Source organism: Vicugna pacos, chromosome 13 (genome assembly GCF_048564905.1).
Source record: "Vicugna pacos chromosome 13, VicPac4, whole genome shotgun sequence".
Lineage (NCBI taxonomy): Eukaryota > Metazoa > Chordata > Mammalia > Artiodactyla > Camelidae > Vicugna > Vicugna pacos.
This window is the reverse complement of record NC_132999.1, coordinates 20,329,780-20,352,963: the sequence shown is the minus strand read 5'-3', so window position 1 is coordinate 20,352,963 and position 23,184 is coordinate 20,329,780. Positions and strand designations below refer to the sequence as shown.

At 45.1% G+C, this 23,184-nt stretch overlaps 1 long non-coding RNA gene across 1 annotated transcript in view; it reads left to right on the top strand.

Annotated features, from left to right (window-relative positions):
• The window catches only part of LOC140700890 (uncharacterized), a 30,461-nt gene extending 7,697 nt beyond the window's left edge, over nucleotides 1-22,764 (top strand). Inside the window, exon 3 of the long non-coding RNA XR_012079627.1 lies at nucleotides 22,544-22,764. This is a non-coding gene — a long non-coding RNA (uncharacterized lncRNA). The remainder of the gene's footprint in view (nucleotides 1-22,543) is intronic.
• The last annotated feature ends 420 nt before the right edge of the window (nucleotides 22,765-23,184 follow it).

Sequence of the window (23,184 nt, the reverse complement as noted above, 5' to 3'; positions counted from 1 at the left end):
TTGACATTCACGTGCAATGTCTCAGTGCTTAGCCGGGAAGAGGTTTCCTTCAGGCTCTTCATTCTTGCATTCTTCCGTTCAGCTGTTCATCCATCAGATGTTTACTGAGCACCTACTGTGTGCCAAACATTATTCTAGATGTCGGGGCTTTCTTTCTAAAAACCAGGTTTGACCACGTCATAGCCCTGCTTTACTGCTTTAAATGACTTCCCATTGCCAAGGGCCAACTTCAGGTCACACACACCATGTCCTTGCCCACCTGCATGCTGCTTCTGTTCAAGCAATTTCCCTCTTTGGATGATCCCTCCTCATGGTCCAGATGCTTGGAAATGTCCCTTCCTCTCTGAAGCTGCCACCAAACTCCCCTCATTTCCATCCCTGCCCCAAGCTGGCATAATGCTCCCCACTCTGTGCTCACCTGGCACTCTGCACCACCTCTGTTACTGCACTTGTGGCTTCTTGTTCTAGTTCATTGTTTGTGTGGCTTTCTCTCCTGCCAGATTTTTAATGCAGTGAGGCAGGGACAGTGTTTTATTCATCTTTGTAACCTCAGTATCTAGCATCCGGCTTGGCAGGTGAGAGATAATTAAGTATTTGATAAATTCACTTGTTGAAACTTTGCAAGTGGATGAGAACGGTGATATGAATAATGACAATCATAGTAACTACTTTAGAGCATGTATGTCTTACGTGCTGAACGCCAAGCCCAGAGCTTTATATCCATCTGTGGTCTGTTTAGTTTTAATTCTCACAATGCTCTGCCAAGTTGGGGCAGAGGACCGGGGAGGGGCACGGCGCCTCTGACGTCAGAGAGGCCAAGGTGTGAATTCTGGCTCCGGGAGAGCCTGCACACTCCTGCGCTCTCTGTTCTGCATGAGGGGCGTGCCTGCGGGGTGCGTGTGGCTGGCCGCTGCCTCTACTCACCCAGCCGGGCACTCTGGGAATGTGGCTGCGCTGACCTTTTCCAAATGTAAATAGAAGGCTTCCCTTGGGCAAGCACTGGCCTTGTCTGGTTCTGCCTCTTGCCAGCTGTGGCCTTGCACATGTTCCTTAACTCTGCTTTTGGCCTCTACTTTCTCATCTGTCGAGTGGGGTTATAACACCACCAACTCCAGAGCGTTCTTGTTGGGGTGAGGTGGGACAACGCATGTGATGTGCTTGGCACTCACCTGTCACACATATTCAATAAGTGTTAATAATTGTTATGATTAGTAGTGGTAATAGCCCTATTTGCCAAACAAGAGGATTTTGAAAGAAAAGAGATCGTAGAAAGCAGAATACAGGCTGGGGAGGTGGTATTCCTCCATTTACGGGCATCAGAAGGAACCAGGAGAGAGGAGGGCTGCGAGTATTAAGCAAGAACCTGTTAGAAGAGAGGCTGATCAAGTGTCAGGTGCTTCTGAGAAATTAGGCTAGAAGAAGCTGAGAAAAAACCCTTGGACTTGGCAGTTGGAGGTCATCAGTGACCTTTGAATGAAAAATATTAGGGATAGCCTGCGGAATGGGAGAAAATATTTGCAAGTGACACAATTGACAAAGGCTTAATTTCCAGAATACACACACAGCTCATACAACTCAATAACAATGAAATAGACAACCCAACCCAAAAATGGGCAGAAGACCTAAACAGACATTTCTCCAAAGAAGACATACACATGGCCAATAGGCAAATGAAAAAATGCTCACTATCACTAACTATTAGAGAAATACAAATCACAACTACAGTGAGGTATCACCTCACACCAGACAGAATGGCCATTATTAAAAAATCCACAAACAATAAATGCTGAAGAGGGTGTGGAGAAAGGGGAACCCTGTACACTGTTGGTGGGAATGTAGTTTGGTGCAGCCACTGTGGAAAACAGGATGGAGATTTCTTAAAAAACTGAAAATAGAGTTACTATATATGCTCCAGCAATCCCATTCCTGGGAATGTATCCAGAGGAAAATCTAGTTAAATAAAATACATGCCCCACAGTGTTCATAGCAGCACTATATACAATAGCCAAGACATGGAAGCAACCTAAATGCCCATCAACAGAAGATTGGATAAAGATGTGGTATATATATATAATGAAATATCACTCAGCCATGAAAAATAATAAAATAATGCCATTTGCAGCAACATGGGTGGACCTGGAGATCGTCATACTAAGTGAAGTAAGCCAGGAAGAGAAAGAAAAATACCATATGATACCACTTATATGTGGAATCTTAAAAAATAAGAAGTGAGCTTATGTATAAAACAGGAAGAGACTCACAGACATAGAAAACAAACTTGTGGTCACCAGAGGGGAAAAGCGGGGAGGGATAAATTGCAGATACTAACTACTATATATAAAATAGATAAACAACAAGGTCCTACTATATAGCACAGGGAACTATATTCAATACCTTGTAATAGCCTATAATGAAAAAGAATATGAAATGGGATATTTATATGTATAACTGAATCACTATGCTGTACACCAGAAATTAACACATTGTAAACTGACTATATACTTCAGTACAAAAAAGGAAAAGTATTAGGATAGCAGTGGGAGAGGAATCCAGGCTTCCGTGGGTTAAGGAATCCATGAGTGACAAAACAGAAATAGCAGCTTATGCCTGTTCATCAGAAATGTGGTAGTGAAGGGGCAGAGACAAACAGGCTGGCCGCTTTAGGGGGATGTGGGATGGATAAACAGCTCGCTTTTACAGACTTATTTCAGCAGATAGGCCTCCCCTTTAAAGGGCTGTATCAGTGGCGCTCCCAGGAAACATGGACCCTGAATCTGCTTGGAGAATCTGGCAGTCTCTCCAGACTCCTGGGATGATGAGGAGGATAACTTGCCTCAAGTACCCAACTTCCAGATGGAACTCTTTTCTATTTAAGGAAAGGAGAGTTGAATGTATATTTTTCAGGCAGAGGATAGTTAACAGAAGGCAGGTGTGAAACAGGGGGATGGGATCAGGCATTGGTGGATGGATTCACCTGGTGGGAGTAGGGTGAAGAGAGCAAGGGTGAAGATGCATAGGCCGGTCAGGGATGTAGCAGAAGGAAGTCGGAGGGCTCTCTGCGTGGCCTGTCTTCTTCGGGACAGACAGAGGTGAGGTCTGCGGAGAGTGCAGTGAGTCAAAGGTGAAGCACTGTGCGTTAGGGTAGTTTAAATGAGGCCACAAACGAGCCCTGAGTTTTGGTGGCTTTATACGATGAAAATGTGTTTCTCTTCGTATCAAGTCCAGATAGCCTGGGGTTCAGAGAGGCCTCCGTTCTGTGCAGTGATCAGGGACTCAAGCTCCATAAATTTTGTGGCTCCTGTAGGATCTCCAAGTCCTTTTCTGGACCTTCTGCCTCTGCTGGCAAACACAGGAAGAGAGAAGACTGTGGAGGGTTGTGTAGGAGACTTTAAAGGCCATTCCTGGGACTTTTGCACATCACTTTTGTCCACATTGCACTGACCAAACCTTAGTCCCGTGGCCACGCCTTGCTGCAGGGAAGGCTGGGAAATACCGTCAAACGGTGTGCACCGTCCTGTCTTGCCTGCACGCTCAGTACCTGGCAGCATCGGAGCAGAGTGGATGCTCAGTAAGCTTTGCTGAATAAATGCAGGGATGAACGTGATTATCTCATGTGCTTCCTGTGACTGTTCTCTTTGTCTGTGCAGAGACCTAGTGTCCTAGAGATGAGTGACAGTGTGAGCTCTTTTCTGTGATGCCGCTGTGTGGCAGGGACCCGTTCATACTCCCTGCACCTGTCTGTTGGCTCCCTGCAGTTAGACCTGAGGTCTGTGTTTGGTGAAGCTCGCGGTGGGATGCTGACTTGCTTTCTGGGAGATAAAGATCAAGGTCTGTCCTCCCAAGCCTCGTGCTATAACACGTTGAGCTACTCAGCCAGAAAAATACATTAATCAACCCCTGAGCTAATTTCCAATGCAAACAGGAGCTAACCAGCCCTTGATTTTGCTAACCAGATCCCGCCTGAACTATTCAGTCCCTCGCTGAACTAGCCAGCCCCAAGGTGAATAGACAAGTCACTGAGATAACCATCCTCCAGTTAAACTAACTAGTTCCTATTCAAACTGATTGGTCCCAAGTTATCACTGATTCAACTGTGTCCTAGAGAAAATGTACAAAACCGAGGACTGAGATTCGTCTTCTCCATGCCCTTTATAATGGCCCTTTTTGTGGATAACACAAGCTCTCAGAAGGGAAGGAAAGCTGGTGATGTGAGTCATAACTTCCCTGAAGGGCAAATAAAGGACTCCTTATCGGGCTGGTAAAACTTGCCTGCCAGTGGAACACGATGCGGGCCCACGCCAGGCAGGGAGCGCCAGGGATATTTTTATAAACAACTCCAGAGATATCAACAATGTGGGGCTGGGGCAGAGATTCCCATATTTGCAGATGATATTTCATGAACAAGGGTGCCTGTGAATGAGGGTGAGTGCCAACGAGCCCAAGAAGGAAGAAGGAAGCGGAGGCAGATAGTTACAAAACAAGTCAGTGGTTCAGACTTGGGGAGACACAGATGTCAGTGCTGACATCTCTGACTCAGTGCGCCTGGCCTGGGGCAGCAGAGGTGGGTCTCAGTAGCTGGGTGCTGGGTCATGTGAAGAGGGATAGGGTACCCAGTGCCAAAGGCCTTGCCCAGATGGAAAGAACCGCAGGGATGAGGGCCCTGGTTGTGAGGAGATGGGCATCTTCTTGAAAGGGCCAGGTCAGTGGAGCCCTTGGGGAACATGGACTCTCCTCCTCCACCAGGACCCCCAATCTGTCTGGAGAATCTGACCATCTCTTCAGACTCCTGAGATGACAGGGAGGATGACTTGTCTCATGATAAAGTAACTCATTTCAAAACAGCAGTCGTGGTGTCATGGAAAGAGGCTAGTCTTTGGTCAGTGACTTCCAACGCCCCAGTGACCTCTTAATAGCTGTGTGGCATTGGGTGATTTATTCATCCTCTCTGGACCTCAGTTCCCTCTTCTATAGAACAGCAATTTTATTTTGCAGGTCAGTGAGGATTTAATGTGATTGTGACTGAAAAGAGTCTAACCCACTGCCTAGAAAACGCTAGGTGCTTAAAAATATTCTCTCCCTTCTCTCCAGGCCCTACTCAGTGTTCTCTGGGCCAGGCTTAAGCCTTCCCTTGTCACAGTGCAGCCCTGGACCAGCCTAGTGCATCATTATGGCAGTGCCCACCCTGACTGGCCTGCCCTGGCCCACGTGGGACTGCTGATGCCTCCACCCTACCTACCAGCTAGTGGATCCAACTGTTCCCAGGTGGTGATGGTCAAGATCCAGGCACAACAAACATATTTCTCTGATTTTTGGAAAATAGTGGGCAAGAAACTGGAAGGCAAGGGGTCAAGGCTGAGAACCTCTGCCTGACTTCACGTAAAGAACCACAGCCTGCCTCATGAATGAAGGCACGGTGGCTGGGCTGCCCAGTCCCTCATGTCCATATCTAACAATGTCCACATTAATGTCCAGTTCTGCAGGTGAAATTTTCTAAAACACAGTGGCTTGACCTAAAGGAGGGCTGAAAGTTAGGCACAGTTATACCATGTAATTTACATGAGCTGAGCTGGTGCAAATGGGAACACGTCCTTGGGCAACCGGGGTGCATTCTGCATTCTTGAGTTGGGTTGGGATGGCATTTATTGTGGTCTAGGGAGCCTTCTGCTTATGCATGACTAGTGCTTATTACAGGGGCGCATCTCTGCATCGCCTTTCCTCACACCTCCAGGGATGCTTATGCACATCAGATTTTGGGAACCCCATCCTTCCTCCTTGATCCTGTCTCCTAGTCCTCTCCACTCTCTCACTCTGCTCCAGCCACCTTGCTCTTCCTACTCGAACACTCCAAGTGTTGCCACCTGGAGCCTTGTTCCCACTCTTCCTCCTGCCTGGGACTCTCCTCCCGCACCTCCTCCAGGACTTACCTTATCACAGGGCCTCTTACTGACCACCCTTTATAAAAAGGCAACCCACCCCATCATCCTCTGTTTCCTTACCGTGATGATTTTTTGTCTTAGAACTTAGCTTTGGGCCTATTATTTCTGTTTGGCTTATCATCTGTCTGTTCTCCCCTGGAATGCAAACTCCAGGAAGACAGGATTTCACTTTGTTCACTGCTGTCTTTTCAGTTCCTAGAACAAATCCTTGGCAGAGAGATATTGGACTCAACCTTCAAGTTGGTCTGTTGTCAATACAATGAATTAGGTAGAATGATATCATGAGTCACGTTATATGGATGAGGAAACTGAAGTTCAGAGAGGTTAAGTGACTTGCTCAAGGTCACCAACTAGTTAGAGGCAAGATCAGGACCAGAACCCACATATCCCACGTCTCCGTCTGGGGCGCATGCTGAGAGCCACATGTGTCTCCGTAACTCTTCAGCCCATTTCCTACAGGAGAGCATGTTGTCTGGCTGTAAAGACCACCCTTGAATGGAGCACTGACTCCAAGCTTGACTGGTTTTTCTCATGGACTTGTCAAAAATTAGAATCTAGAGGTGATTCAACAGAGATGAGGGTTTTTGTCTTAGTACTTTTAGTTCACCCAACCTCTACTCTGAACTGTTTATTCCAGGTCTAATGCAGAAAATATAAGCACTAAAAGACAAATTAAAAATAAATGATAAGTGAGTTAGAAACTGCCCAGGGCTCTCAGGAACTTGTGCACCATGCTATGTGGGTTTTGAGTAAATATTTGCTCTGCAAGCCAAGAAGCAATTTGTATTTACTAAGGCAATCTCCTGCCGAGGGGCACATATACTACTTCTGGGATGTGGCACACTTTCTCCAGGGAAGTGTGCACACAACTTAAGCACCATGGTGTTCTGAGAAGAGGAGGCAGTCGGGCGTCGGGAGACCTGGGTGCTCGTTTAAACTCTGTCCCTCTCTTTTTTGGTAACTTTGGGCCATATGTTACCCTTTCTGGACCTTTTTGCTCTTTACAGCATCCTATGACTTCAAGAGAGAATATCAATAGTTTTCTGATCAGCAAATTACTGAGATGACAGAGAGGGAGGGAAGGAGGTAAGGGGAGAGACTGAGAGAGAGAAAGAGAAAGGGAGAGAGTTCTGCGTACTTAAGCTACCTCTTCTGTTTTTTTCCAGAGTCAACTTTTTTCTTCATTCCCCCACCCCAACTCAAACATCTCTCTTCCTTGTAACCAATGCTGGAATCTTCTGCGGTTTTTTGCTTTGCGCTTGGGCAAGAGCTGGTACCTGTGCCCAGGGCCGCTTGGGCTTGTGGGGTAAGACGTTGGCTATGCGGGGTGATGGGATAGGGGCTGAGTGAAAATTCAGCCTGAAAACATTACTGAAACGTTACTCATCAAATCCCACAATGGGGAAGATGTTAATTGAACATATTCAGATATTCATTCAGAGCCTACTTATTGACCTTCTGCCACAGGGATGCGTTAGGGAACCAAGCTCATGAAGTGTAAGGTCTGGTGATGGAGAGGCGGTTAAGGAATCAGGCACATTTCGTGCTCCCGTGACACGACTGCAGGGAGCTAGATCCGTAGGGGGTAACTCAGACCTGTCTTGAAGGGGAAGATTCTGGCAAACTTTCCCAGAGTAAGTGACATCTAAGCCAAGATGTCACCCAAGAAACTGGGAGAGTAGAAGCTATTCAAACAAAGATGAAGAGGGAGGCAGTGTCTGAAGCTGACAGTGTAAATGTATGTAAATGCAGAGGCCAGGCTGGGGGTGGCGTGTGTGTGTGTGTGTGTGTGTGTGTGTGTGTGTGTGTGTGTGTGTGTGTGTGTGTAGTGGTGGGTTGTTTCTAAATAAATGTGTGTGTGTGTGTGTGTGTGTGTGTGTGTGTGTGTGTGTGTAGTGGTGGGTTGTTTCTAAATAAATAAGCCAGAAAGCCCATGGGCTGGAGTACAGAGTGTGAGGGGGAGGGGCAGGAGATGAGGAGGTCTGAGAGGAAAGGGGATGGCGTCGGTCTTGCCGAGAGCTTTGTGAGCTTCTGGAAAGAGTTTGGATTTTGTGCTCAGGGCAGTGGGGAGTTTCTGGAGCTGGGCGGTGTCATCTTCAGATTTGCGTTTTGGGAAGATCACTCCCACTACCATGTGGAGCCCCCTCTGGAGGGAGGCAAGGCTGGAGGACCAGATACTGGGTGACTGAGCAAGAGGGACCAATAGTGCAGAAGAATCTTATGCCTCCAAGAGCAGGTCCAGGGTTTGGAATTTCTAGAACAAGTTTGGTTCCTGTCTTTCCTCAGACCCCTGGGGTTCCTTTTCTCCACAGCCTCCTCCAATTTGATTTTAATAAATTCTGGGGCTTTTGTCACATTAGAACAATGAGCTCCAACCCTTTTGAGCAAGAGGACCCTCGTTAACATAAAAGACTTCACCCCCACGTCACAGTTGTTGTGCTTTTAAGTATCTGTTAATTGAGAAAATACCTGCGGAACAAAGTCTCTGTAGGTGCAGGCAAACCTGGAAATTATGCCTACATATATGTGGGAGCCAGTATGTAGCCAGGCTATTGACATGGCCGCTGTAACATACGAGTCTCTATAACCATCTGAAAGAAGCCTGCATCCCCTGAGGGGCTGGGAACTGCTGTCCTGGAACATGTGTGTTAAGAAGCCACATAGACATCTGTCCCCAGAGTGTGGTGCGCGGCTCCTCCCCCGTAAACCGTTGGGCGCATAAACTCAGCTGGTTCTCATTGCGCAGCACATGCCATATTGTTGCCCGATGTAATGTCAATTTTTATTTATTTGTGTTTGTGAAAAGCAGGGCTGATTAGACCACTTAAAACTACACAGGCTAGTTAGAGTCAGGCTGGCGTTAGTGATTTCAGCTGCCCTCCCTAAAGTCATTGGCTCTCCCGGCCCGTGGCCTCCCTCTGAGAATGTAAACTTGGGGCCTTGTGCTATCATGATTTCTGTTTCATCCTGACTCTTATAAACTACCATATAAAAGGCAGCCGCTGAAGGTTTTTGGGTTTTTTTTCAATTTCATTTTGAGCCTTGGAAAATCACAAAATAAAAATAGCCCTGAGAGTGGAAAGTTTGGGGGAGTTTGTTTAGCTTTCTTTGAAATGCACTTTGTGAAGGAAATAAGTCATAAGATCCCTCTTTGTGGAGTGCTTTATGGTTTATGTAATTTTTTTCATATTCCTTTTTCTCCTTTCTGATCCTTATGGAGACTCTGTGAGGTGTAGATTATTACTGTCCCCATTTTGCAAATGAGACAGGAGCTCTGGGAGATTAAAAGACTGGCCTGGGCCAAGACTGCATGACTAGGTCGTGGCAGAGTCGGTCCAGGTAGGTCCTCACCCCAAATCCTGGCCTCCTGCCCTTCTTGTCTCTCCTCACTTCCCCTCACCCGGGCCCAGCTCCTGTCTTCCTCCTTCTTCACGGCCCTTCTCACGATGAGGAGGTGTCCAGGGCATGTCTGTTTGGGCACATGCTCTGGCTGGTGACTGAAGGGCTCCCTCCCCAAGGGACCTATTACTCAGTATACTGTCTACTTACAGGCCCTGGTCCCTCACAGGCTGCCAGCTCCTTGAATGCAAGGCTGTTGCCTTGGTCAATTCTGTGTCCTTGGGGCCCAGAACAGGGTCTAGTACACAGTAGATGCTCTGTAAATGTTTTCCAAATCGAAAGATCGTTAAACAGAAAAGGTTTTCAACCATCCTTCTATTTCATTCCATTTCTGTCCCGATTACTAATTGGCCATTGGAAGACTGATTAAAGTCTTCACGTTATTACTTGACTCAGGGTTTCCCAAACGGTGTTTTGAAGAGTGTTATAAGGCATGTCAAAACATATTCCAGAAAAATTAAAACTTCCATGGTCATATAAATTTGGGAAATATTGATTCAATAAGTTTAGCAGATTTTTTTTCATTACAAATTTTCTCAAAGCAGATTCTCTTCCAGGTCTTGTTCCCTTTAGAATCTCCCCATCTGTGTGAGTTTCAGGCATACCTCTCCATTCTCACGACTGTTTAATGAGTAACTTTTAAACACACACATCTGCAGTCGTACACAGAACTATTTTCCCAAATGGTCCATAGCTTTCAGGGCTGCTTCTCTGATGGTGTCATCAGTTCTTAGCGAAAGGAGGAGAGTGCATGTTCCTCTCCTTTACAATCTTCTGACATCCCACCCACCACCAGGACATAGACCTCCTGATGGCTGAAATACTGTCTTTCCTCTAGTTCTTCCCTTTTAAAAAATTTTATTTATTTATTTATTTAAGTATAATTTACTTACAATGTTGTGTTAGTTTCTGCTGTATTGCAAAGTGGTTCACTTATATATATATATATATATATATATTCTTTTTCGTATTCTTTTCCATTATGGCTTATTACAAAGTATTGAATATAGTTCCCTATGCTATAGAGTAGGACCTTGTCGTTCATCTATTTTATATGTGGTAGTTTGCATCTGCTAATCCCGAACTCCTAGTTTATCCCTCCCCTACTCCCTTTCCTCTTGGGTAACCATAAGTTTGGTTTCTATGCCTGAGTCTGTTTCTGTTTTGTAAATAAGTTCATCTGTATCATATTTTAGATTCCACAAATAAGTGATACCATATGGTATTTGTCTTTCTTTTTCTGACTTCCTTCACTTAGTATGATAATCTCTAGGTCCATCCATGTTGCTGAAATGGCATTTCTTGTATTCTTTTTATGGCTGAGTAGTATTCCATTTTGTGTGTGTGTGTGTGTGTGTGTGTGTGTGTGTGTGTGTGTGTGTGTGTGTGTATACCACATCTTCTTTATCCAGTCATCTGTCGATGGACATTTAGGTTGCTTTCATGTCTTGGCTATTGTAAATAGTGCTGCTATGTCTAGTTCCTGCCCTTTAGCCCAAAAACTGCTAACATCTTTTTCATTTAAAGAAATCTTTCCGTGACCATATCATGTCCTCAAGCTGTGGCTCCATTGTTCTCTTTCTCTTTGACTTGAAATCATTATGAATGGTTGGGCTCATCCAAGATCACACCCACTTCCTAAGGGCAGTCAGCATCCAATGAGTGGTGAATGCATAGGAATCAAGTCAGCCTCCTCGCCTAGATTCAGAATTATTCTTCAAGTCCATCCAAACTCCAGAGGTCCACCCGGGATTGGCTGGGAACTGCTGTGAGTGCTTTGATACCTTAACTTCTCCTTCTGTTCAACTCTATTCTTTCATGTCCTTCGAGGTGTTTATTCTGACAATAATCTCCAGAAAGTTTCCAGCATGCAAATGTGCATCCCAGAATCTGCTTCCCAGGAAATCTGACCTGCAGTAGTTGGTTCCTGGAGTATTTAAGTATGCAGATGTTAATATAAAAGTTTGTGAGTTGGCTTCTGGTAGTAAGAACGTTGTCATTGGTGGTGGATGGAGCGCAGATGACACCTGGCACGAGGTAGCAGAGTGGTTGCTAAGCTTTCCACTGTGGTGAACTGGGAGGGTGTACAAGTGTATTTCCATGCAATGATGGGTCAGCTGTTTGGGTAACATGGAGGAAATAAGCTATAAGGAGAATGGAGTTGGATGAATGTGGCAGGGAGCAGTTGATATGTAGGAGAAAGACAGTGGAAGACTGAGGGTAAATACTCAGCAGTGTATGTAGAGACTCTCATCTCCCGAAGTCTGGAACAGAAAGAGCTGAGCATCAGGCCTGGGACTTAGTCGTAAGAGTAGCAGAGATTTTAAATTCAGGCTGGGTTACTCCAACAGTGTTGATCCTTTCCTGATTGGAAAGGACTGGGACCCTGAGATGTGGCAGGAGGATGTCTGGGTTGATGTACTTGAAAATCTTGAGTCTCTAGGTTGCTCTGAATCTTCTGAGTCTGCAGCAGGAGCCTTCTACTTCCTGTTAAAGGCTAGTGCTTCCCTCCTCCTTGAAGACGTTGTGGAGGCCTTTGCCTTGCAAACTGACACAGGACACCCCTATTTGCCCCTCTTTTGGCCACCAGACAAAAAATAGGATGAAATCACAGCACAACCCAGCTAGGGAAGTGCCAGGCCTAGAAAAGGAAGAGAGGAACTATAACCCAGAGGAGCTGCAGGACACAGCCAGCCTGTACCAACAGAAGCTGGCAGAGTGTGTGTAGAGCTGGATTCTGAGAGTGCTGAATCAAGGCAGGGCACAGACCACAGACAAGGAAAAGTTTATAGGTATGGCAGCACCCTCCCTGACCATTAGCCTGGGAGACAGTGCTGACACATTTTCAGAATGACTCTTAAAAGTTTGGAGAAGGCTATATCCCACAGTCAGTGAAGCTGAAATACCATAATTGCTCTGTAGGATGTTGGAAAAAGATAAAATGGCGCAAACTAGAATGAATAAACTTTATAAGGCTGGAAGATCTTCCAGAAGACTATGTTGCACAGGTGGGTCCAGAAGACCCTCCACTTGCCAGAGCAGTAAGGAGCGTGCTGACAAGTGGAATCTCCACATCACCTAGAAGCTCCATGACGGCTGTTCCCACAGGCCAGCATGTGGGGTCTGCCTCCGTGACGGCTGTTCCCCACGGGCCAGCATGCGGGGTCTGCCTCTGTGATGGCTGTTCCCACAGGCCAGGATGAGGGGTTTGGATAGTAGAGAAAGGAGATGATGAGTATCTTCTTTGTCTTCGAGACCAGGTACAGCAGTCCATGCAGTAGTTTATACCATTAACCTCCTTATTTTTAAGTTTTTCCAGAAAAAGAGTCCACTAGAATCCTGAAAGATCTACTCCCAGGATATGAACCAACAAGTAGATCTGAGTGTCCTGAGGGGTGCATGTAGCAGATGCTCTGGGACACCAGCCAAGTTCTGTTCCCTGCCCCCACCAGGACCAGCTACTACGAGTGCTGGCAATTGACAGGGTATGGCTACATTTACCCCCCAAGTTTGCCCTTAGCTGAGGAGAGCTGCCTTGCCCAGTGTCACACACCTCTCTTGAGTGCAGCCTCAGTCCAATGAGTCATTGCTGTGGAATTATAAAGGCTCAGCCCCATCGCCCCAGTTTGGACAGTGCTTCAGGGCCATCCAAACGTCAGAGTTCCCCACAGGATGGGCTGCTGGCACCATTTTTGTGACTGCATCACAGCCCAGCTCCATCCCACTCCCAGTGCTGTTCCTTTACTTCACAGACCTTGGTCCTGAGCATGCTCTCCAAAAAGCTTCCTGCATGCTCGTCTTTTATTCAGAGTGTTTTCCAGAGAACAAGGCATACAACAGAAACCAATTCTCAGATCCAGAATAACAACAAATTCCACACACATACACAAATACAAATAATGACAAACTCCAGAAAATCATAAAAGATGTTTGGAGGTGGGAAGAGAGAGAAGTCAGAAAGAAAAGATAAGACTTTTCTCAAAAGACCAGCAGTGTATCTGATGGCTAACTTCCCTAGGAAAATATTGAAGCTAGAAAAGAATTGATAGCTTCAATGTGCTGAAATAAAATAACTCAGAATTCCATACCCAGGAAAATTATCAGAGAATAAGGGTAAAATATAGTAATTTTCAGAAAAATAAAAACTGAGAAAGTTTACTAACAGCAGATACTAATCAAGGAAAATGGCTGGAATGTACAAGGAGATATGGTGAGTGGAGATTTTGGGAAATTTGTAGATAAAACTAAGAAAACGTTTAATTTCTAAAACAATGATAATGTCTAATGTCTGAGGCAAAAAGCCAAGAACTCCAAATATGGACAGAAATAATATGTAAGTTGGAGGAGTGGGTGATCAGATTTAAGGCATTCTAAGGTCATGGTATTTTTTGAGACAAAAAGGGAAATACACTGTTCATGTTTTGTTGAAAAGAATAGATTGGAAGCATTTAACTTCCAAACAAATAGAGGGAGAAGTGGGATGAGGAAGAGGAAAAATGCAGTCCATCCAAGGAAGGTAACAAGGGTGGGTGTGAAACAGCAAAGACAGTATGAATAGAAAAGACAAATAAGAGGGTAGAAAGCAATCCAGATCAATCAGTGATCACAAATATATGTAAATGGATTAACCTCTCCTGTTAAAACACAAAGGCTCTCAGACTATAACTCTATGATTTCTATGGGATTTTCAACTACAACATATGAATACAGAAAATTTTAAAGTCAAAGGCTGGAAAAAAGATACCAGGAAAATATTAACCAAAAAAAAAAACAAACCAAAAAACAAAAAGCAGCTGGAATCCAATCAGTGCAAAAAAAATCGACTTCGAGGAATAAAGCTTTAAGAAAGATAAAGAGAATCAACGCATCATGCTAAGACAGTTTATCAGGAAGATGACAGTAGAAAACATTTGCTAATGGCATAGCTTCAAAATGTATAAACTGTTAGATCGACAAAGTTATTAGCAAATCCTTCACTATTTTAATACAGCTTTCTTGGTTATTGAAAGATGAAGCAGAACACAACATTGGTGAAGATATTTAAGATTTGAACAGTACAATTAAGAAACTGTGAGGAAGTTGTCCTGGTTGATATTGCCCTCCCTCCCTGCACAGTTCTGTCCTTCACTGCATGTGTGCTCCCATTACTCTCGCTCTGAACTTTGTCATTTGCTCATCTCAGGGAAGCTCTTGACTTGTTCTGTGCCTCAGTTTTGTTGTTTGCCTCTGCTTTGAGGTTCTACCATACCCTCATTTGGCTTTCCTAGCTTCTTAAACAGGATCTCCCTTCTAGTGTCTTAGCTGGGAGGAGCCCGTGGTGGGCAAGACCAGACTGTGACCCCTTTGCTTTCCCCCCATTACAGAGTGAGTAGGTGGGCAGGTTCAGACACCACATAATGTTGGCCCATGTTGGGTAAGGGCTCATAAATGTATGTAGAATGAAAACAATAAGTATTAACTTATCTCCGGCGTTTTCTCCCAGCATCCTTTACCTCTAGACCCACGTGCTTAGTCAAATCAGATCCTCAAATGCAGAGAGTGCTGCCAGCCTTCCCTCTCCCAGCCCTGCCTCCCTGCACATTCCAGGTCTTTATCTTTCTGCTCTATTTAGTCTGTGTTTCCTACCACTTTGTGCCAGTTGCAGGATGAGGGTCTGAGAATGGTTTCTCCAGCAGGGCTTCCGACAGGAACAGCAGTGGCAGACAGAAACCCCCATAAGATCTACCATGGATGCTGGGCTCTCCCAGCTGAAAGCCTTCTTAGAAAATGAGAATTCATCTGGCAGTAAATAACAGAGCAGATTCTACTCTTTAATCTGGTAATTCTACTCCTGGGAATTTGCTTCAAAGAAATAACTAAAGGGGGGAAATGTCATCTGTGTAAAGATTGGATAGCAGTCCAATTCATAAGAAAAGAAAACTGGAAACAATCCAAATTTTCACCATTGGTAAAATGGCAGAGCAAATTATGACACATAATCACAATGGAATGCTCTATCACTCTTACAGTGACAAATATACACACTGGGCCAGTTCTTGGAAATGGACTTGTGAAGCAACATTCAGTGAGAGGCAGCAGACCAGAAAACATTTATTATCTATTGTGTGTAAGACCCTCCAGATCCTGAAAGGTGATAGGATTATCTGGTTCTAAGGATGAGGAAACTGTGGCTCAAGGGGTTGGTGAAACTGAGTCAGGGTGCTTAGTTTCTGGCCTAGAGAAGACCTGGGGTTCAAACCTGGGTCTCTCTGATTCCAAAGACCGTGTCCTCCTGTAAATGCAGCTCCAATGGCAATGATATAAGAAAACATAGAGTGGTCCAATTGTCTTATTAATGAAAAAAAATTGCTTAAAATTAAGCTAGAAAAAAACCTGCAGAGGACTAAAATGAGGTCTGTCCCATGAAGACCAGACCTGAACATAGCTAGATTAGACAGCCCCCTACTAGAGTCCTTGTAGTGCGGAAGCCCACACTGTTTACCTCCCATCATGTATCCAGTCACCTGAGGGGCTTGTCCAGCCCACACATCCCTTCTTCTCTCTGCCTCCACCCTGCATTGAAAATCTACCTATGCCGTGGTGGGCTCCTGCTCCCAGTGGAATCATGAATATTTATTTTCGGTTTGTTTAGAGACAAAAACAAAGATTGGTTAAAGCATTGTCTTCAAAAGTTTCCAGTGAAATCCCAGAAACATGTATCTCAGATGGGAAGAACAAGTGTTTTCTTATTTTAAACATATCACCCATGCAGGTGACATTGCATAAAATGGAGGATGCATGGTGTTTGTGTGGATTTTGGAGTGAGGATGATTTGGGTTCAAGTCTTGACCCAACTGCAATTATAGGACCTTACTTTATTTTATTTTATTTTTACTGAAGTATAGTCAGTTTACAATGTTGTGTTAATTTCTGGTGTGCAGAATAGTGATTCATATATATAGATAGGCCATTACAAGGCATTTAATATAGTTCCCTGTTCTATACAGTGGGACCTTGCTGTTTATCTTTTTTTTTCTTTTTTACTTTTTTTAAATTGAAGTACAGTCGTTTACAATGTGTCAATTTCTCAGGTACAGCATAATGTTTCAGTCATACATATGTGTGTATATATATATATATATATACACATATATTCATTTTCATATTCTTTTTCATTATAGGTTACTACAAGATATTGAATATAGTTCCTTGTGCTATACAGAAGAAACTTGTTGTTTATCTATTTTATATACAGTAGTTAATATTTGCAAATCTCAAACTCCCAATTTATCCCTTCCGACCCACTTTCCCCCAGTAACCATAAGATTGTTTACTATGTCTGAGTCTGTTTCTGTTTTGTAGGTAAGTTCATTTGTGTCTTCTTTTCCCTTTTTTTAGATTCCACATATGAGTGACATCATATGGTATTTCTCTTTCTTCTTACTTCACTTAGAACGATGATCTCCAGGTCCATCCATGTTGCTGCAAATGGCATTCTTTTATTCTTTTGTGTGGCTGAGTAGTATTCCATTGTATAAATATACCACAACTTCTTTATCCAGTTATCTGTTGATGGATATTTAGGTTGTTTCCAAATCTGTTTTATATATGTAATAGTATTTACAAATCCGGAAGTCTCAATTTATCCCTCCCTACCCCCTTTCCCCCCTGGTAACCATAAGTTTGTTTTCTATGTTTGTGAGTCTGTCTCTGTTTTGTAAATAAGTTCATTTGTGTCCTTTTTAAAAAGATTCTACATATAAGTGATATCATATGGTGTTTTTCTTTCTTTTTCTGGCAATAAGACCTATTTTAAACACATACACACACACTGTCTTGGCTTGTCCTTAGAAACTCTTAGAACTGCATGTTTAGCTTGCTCCCTACTCTAATAAAGTTGAATTTTGTACCGAAGGAAATGCCCTGGTTCTTGGGCTAAAGATGGCTCAGCCAAAGATAAGGGCTAGAAATACTTTGTTCCTAAAGGTCTTCTGTTTCTTGGCTGCTACGGATGGAATATTCATATGTTGAAACCTAGTCCCCAGTGTGATGGTATTTGGAGGTGGGGGCTTGGGGAGGTGAATAGGTCCTGCGGGCAGAGCTCGCCGGAGTGGGGCTAGTGCCCTTGTAAAAGAGACTCCAGAGAGCTCCTTCCTCTCCTTCAGCTGGATGAAGACATAGTGAGAAGACAGCCACCTATGAACCAAGAAGTGGGCTCTCACAAGACACGGGATCTGCCAGCACCTTGGTCTTGGACTTCCCATCCTCTAAAACTCTGAGAAATAAAATTCTGTTGTCAGAAGCCACCCAGGCTCTGATACTTGTTACAGCAACCTGAATGAATGAAGACATTGGCTGATGCTTGTGGTTTTTCTCCTTGTCCTCCGGTAGGGCACCCATCAACCAGAGCTGCAATGACAGCTGTGCTTCAGAGCAGACTCTCCCTGAGGCCACCCTGCACCTACAGTCCAGCTGCCTGACTTCACCACCTCCTCCTTAACTGCTCCTGATTGGGAAGCAATTGGAGCACATGCACGAACTGACCGATGGAGGGACCATTCTGAAGTAGCAACTTCTTGGTCCTAAAGACACTATAAAGCCAACCCAGGCAGAGAAATGGTAGAGGTCTCCAGGCTCAAGGGCAATAGACCCAGAGGACGCCTTGCCATCAGAGCACCAGCTTCTGAATTGTCTTCCTCGGGGGCTCTTCAGAGCCAGAGGCTATTTCTTCAATGGCTGCGCACTAGCAAGATGAGGAGGTGGGAGAAGACAAGGGGCGTGGGTTTGTGAGATCCTTGCAGTTAGCTCATCTACCTGCCGTGCTTACTTCCAGCTGCCACAACCATGTCCTTTGAGCTCAAAGTAATATATTGCTTTTTATCAAGTGGCAGGTGGCTGGGGTTTTTTACTTTGCTATTACAAACACATAGGAAGGGAACAATAACTGTAAGTCTCCGGAGCAGGCAGAATAGTTCAGATATTAAGGTCAGGAACTTGGTTACAGGGCAGGAACTGGAAGAGGAGACCGCTGTACAGACCTTTAAGAGCCACCAGCAGATACAATGACTTGCTTGCAGTGTCCTTCACCTCTCTGATCTTGAGGCCCCTTGTCTGTAGAATGGGGCTAATTCTCCCATGTTGCAGAGTTGTATAAAGATGAGAGAGAATGTGTCTAACATGCCCAGCTAGCAGCAGCCACTAAATGAATGAGAGTTACTTCCATGGTCGGTGTGCACTTGCCTGTTGGATTCCCTTCCTTTCCTTTTTGCTTCCAAAGCTGAACTGGCTGTGAGTCCACAGCGAAGTGGGCAGGACAGGTGTCTCCAGTGGTGATGGTTAATGTCATGTGTCAACGTGACTGGGCCACAGTATGCCCAGACACTTGGTCAGACATTATTCTGGTGTGTCTGTGAGGCCTTTTCTGGATGAAGAGTAACATTGGAACCAGTAGACTGAGCAAACCAGATCTCCCTCCCTGATGTGGGGGCTGGGGGGCTCATCCAGTCAATTGAAGACCTAAACAGAACAAAAAAGACCGGGTAAGAAGGAACTCCTGCTGCTTGACTGGCTTGAACTGGGACATCAGTCTTTTCCTTTCTTTGGAACATCACTCTTCTGGGGTCTCAAGCCTGCTGGCTTTCAGACTGCAATTTACACTATTGTCTCTCCTGATACTCAGGCCTTTGAACTCACACTAGAGCTGGTCATCGGCAATTCTTGTCAACTTCTTGATTGTAGGTCTTGGGACTTATCCTCCAGAATTGTGTGAGCCAGTTGTTATAATGAACAAACAAACATATGAAACAAATAAATATATGGTTCTGTTGCTCCGGCAAGGCCTGACTAATACATCATGTAGACCTCTGATTTTGGAGGACAGACCCAGGGGAGGACCTGCAGAGCCAGGGGAGGCCGTCCACATTGGGAGAGAGGGGCCCGCTTGCAGGAGCCAAGAGCAGGTACTGTAAGGAAGGAGGGGAACTTTGCCCCTTTCCTTGTTTGCCACGTTAACTGCCAGAGGCAGTCTGACCTAGTCTGGCTCCTGTGAGGGTTCTAGGAGTGAGCTTGTTAACCTTAACGTCGAACAGGCGGAATGCAGCGTCCCATCCCGTGTGTGCCCTGAGCACTTTGTATGTGGCAGAGCTGTAACCGTGCGGCCTCCCGTCATACTGTGATAATACGCTGGCCTCGCTCGCTCATCTGTGAGCTCTGTGAGAAGAGGGGCTGAGTCAGATCCATCCCTGTTCCCTCAGGCCCAGCTCAGGACCGGGCACCATGCTGGGCTCATTGCGGACACTTTTGTACTTTGAAATTGTGGATTAGTATTTGGGCGGTGGAAACACTTCATTCTTCCCCTCTTTCCCGTACATTTGCCTCATCTATTTCTCAGATGTTAAGGAATTTAGACCAAATAGGCTTTTTTTTTTTTTTTTTGGATCAGGCTGGGCTGGGCTGTGTTGCAGTAATGGCCCACTCTAAAATCTCAGTGACTTAACGCAAGTTTATTTCTGACTCATGCAGAGTGCCCTGTGGTTCTGGGCTACTCTCCAGAGCAGCTGCTCTCTCTGCAGTGGCTCAGCGTTCCCAGATTCCTTTGATTTGGTGTCTCCATCATCTCAACACAGGCAAGGCAGAAGCTCATGGGGAGAACACCCCTTCTCTGCCGTGCTTCAGCCCAGATATGCCAGGATCACTTTGCCTCAGAGACCCGTGGCTAGATCTCCTTATGTGGCCACACCTAGTCACATGGTTGCTGGGATGAGTGGTTCTCTGTGTGCCTGGGAAGGAAGAGGGAACTGGATATTGGTGTGCACGAATCATGCCTACCAAGCTGAAACGTAGGACAGCCCAAATTAAAAGTGGGAAAACCACCAAAATGTGTTGTTCTTGCTATGATACATACATTCATTTATTTAGTCATTCAACAATTATTTATTGAGCACCTACTAAGTGTTAAGCATTGTTCTAGGTACTGAGGCACAGTGGTGAAGAAAACAAAGTCTCAGATGCTCTGAGCTTACATTCGAATGGAGAGAGACATACAGTAAACAGGTATATAAACTCTCCAAGGGTTATATGTGCTATAAAGGAAAATAAGAGAGAGTAAAAGGCGATATAGAGACAGAGCATGTTGCTCTTTGGGGTATGGTGATAGAGGGCATCCTTGTTGATAAGAGATTTGGTGAAGGGAGGAAAATGTGCCTCCACTGTGGGGGGAGGGGAAGCAGAACCGTGGGCAGAGGTAAGACTCAGTGCAATGGTCAATGCATTCATTTAGTTCATTCATTCAGTAAACATTTATTGAGCTCTAACCACCATGCCAAGCCCTCTCTCATCGAGCTGGTGATATAAATATGAATGAAACCCGGAAAGTGGCCTCTAGCAGTCTAGTCCAGGAGGGTAGATGGATTTGCAAACAAATATGTACGATATGAGAAGTAAGGGGTCAGAGGAGACACAAAAGAGAGAACTGCAGTTTCCATTGAATAGAGAAAGGTCAAGGAAAACATTACACAAGAGGTGACTTGATGGTCTAGAGTAGGAATTAGGAAAATCAGCTATTAAGATGAAAGTATTGTATGCATAATCTATTGCTGTATGATAAAATGCCCCCAAATTGTGGCTTAAACCGCAACATTTTATTATTTCTCATAAGTAGATTGTGGATTGGCGGGGCTCTGCTGGAGAGTTCTTCTGGCACGTGTGGTACTGACCAGGTCTCTCATGTGGGTGCATTCAGCTAGAAGCCTGGCATGGGTTGATATCCCGGATGGCTTCATTCCCACGTCTGGGGCCTCACTGAGGTGGCTGGAACATCTGGGGCTGCCTGGATGTCCTCTCTCCCTCTGTCAGTTTCCCTCTTTCTCTTTCTCCATGCGCTGTCTCATCTGAACTTCTTTACATGGTGGCTGGATCCCAAGAGGGTGAACAGAGAGGCTACAAGGCCTCTTAGGCACTAAAAGTCATAGTGTATTTCCCACTGCACTCTTTTGATCAAAACCAGTCAAAAAGCCAGCTCAGATTCAAGGGGAGAGGAAACAGACTCGACCTTCATACCTGTCCAGGGCTGGGAGGAGTTGGGGGAGGCTGTATTTTCAGGCAGTCTACCACAAGTGTTAACAGCAAGGTGAAGCAGATATGTCTGTGTGCTCCCACACTGCCCTCTCCCCCTACATGAGCCCATGGCAGAGGCCACCGACTGCTCCCAGCACACGTGCCTGCTGAGCCTGGGGTCTTCTCAAGCCAGTACCTCAGGCAGATTGATCAGATTCAGGGCAGGAAATGAGACCCATTTGCCAGTCCGGCCAGAAAGGAATACAACAACTGCCAATATTGCATCTGTAATATGATTATACACTCTTTATCTATTGTGTCTGCAAATCAAGTAGGGGTGGGGGAAAATGGTAGGATGGTGGGTGATGGCTTTTTGTCATTTTTTTTTATGAACAGGCAGTTTTTTTGATAAACAGACAGTTTCAAATGCCCAAGAGATGTAAAAATTTTTTAAAGAATTGTACTAGAGAACAAAGATAGAAAAAGAAGGGAAACTTCCTGAGAGGGGGTTGGGGTGAAGAGGCAGCATGTCTAGCTGAGAGAGAGGAATTCAGAGGGCAGCTCAGGAAAGGAAGCAGGTGATACAGGCATGTCAAGGGGTTCTGGAGAGAACAGTTTTGGTTTGAACTCGAGAGACTGTACTTGGTTTCCAGCCAGAATGAGCTTGGCACCCGCCTAGCCCTGGGGCTTGGGGAAATCAGCTAGCTGGGCTTAGAGGTATAACAGGTTGGAATGCAAAGGCAGCTGTATGTATCCACCGCAGCTAGCTGAGTGCTACAGCAAAGCTCAGTGCCTGCATCTGACCTGCTTCCATGGGGTTTCAAGCCCCACATGTACCATAATGTGTTAAAATCAGTTTTGTGCTCTAAACTGCTGAGAGTGTTATATTTCAGGCTCCTCATCATAAAAGAAAGTAACCAGAGCCACAGTTCGGACTGAGCTCGTAAGGATGGAGGCAAAAGAGAAATCTGTGTTGTTACCTTTGGTGGTGATGGCAGCGGAATTAACTAGGCACCAAAGCGAGGGGCCAAGGGGTTTCCTGAGAGATCGTGAATTTGTGGTGCCTCCTGACCCTTTAAGTTATAGATGTTTTAGCCTTCAGCAAAGCAAAATCCCAATGCGGAGGCACTGTGAGTAATTTAAGGCAAGAATGTCATTCTTTCCCTTTCTTCCAGGCAGCAACAGGAAGCCCGTTGGATCTGGAATCAGGAGGCGTCCAACCTGAGGGGCATCTGTAGTGTACAATGGGTTTAGACATCACTGAGGTTTGGACTTGGAGCCACACCCTGCTGTTTCCTGGCTGGATGGCTGGCATGCCTCAGCTGATGGGTTTGTACGGTGACAATCTTGATGCCTGCTCTTCAGAGTTGCTGTGCAGATAGCCATCTTCACAGTACCCGAGGTAAACGAGTAATATCTGCAGACCCCTAGTCATCTAATACAGGCTTTTATCCTTCGTGTTTATCAGCCTGTGGACCTTCCAACAAATACATTTTTTTCTTCTTAGCCAAAGAATGTGAATTCTGCTACGACTTAGTTAAAGGGAGTTGGTCCAGTTGCTGAGTGGCCCAGCTGTAGGAGTCCGGTATCCCCTCCCTAACAAGCAGGAAGATATCCTTTTTGTGTTGAGGTTTCAAATCAACTATCTATGAGGCCAGATCACTGTAGGTTCTGGAATTCAGGGAAAACCTTTTCCCCAGATAAATCAGAAAATTGCTTTTCCTGACATTGCAGCCACCATCTGGGTTTCCTTCCACATCGGCTATTATATTATGGCTACTGTACCCTGTTAAAACATTTACCATAAGCTCTCCCC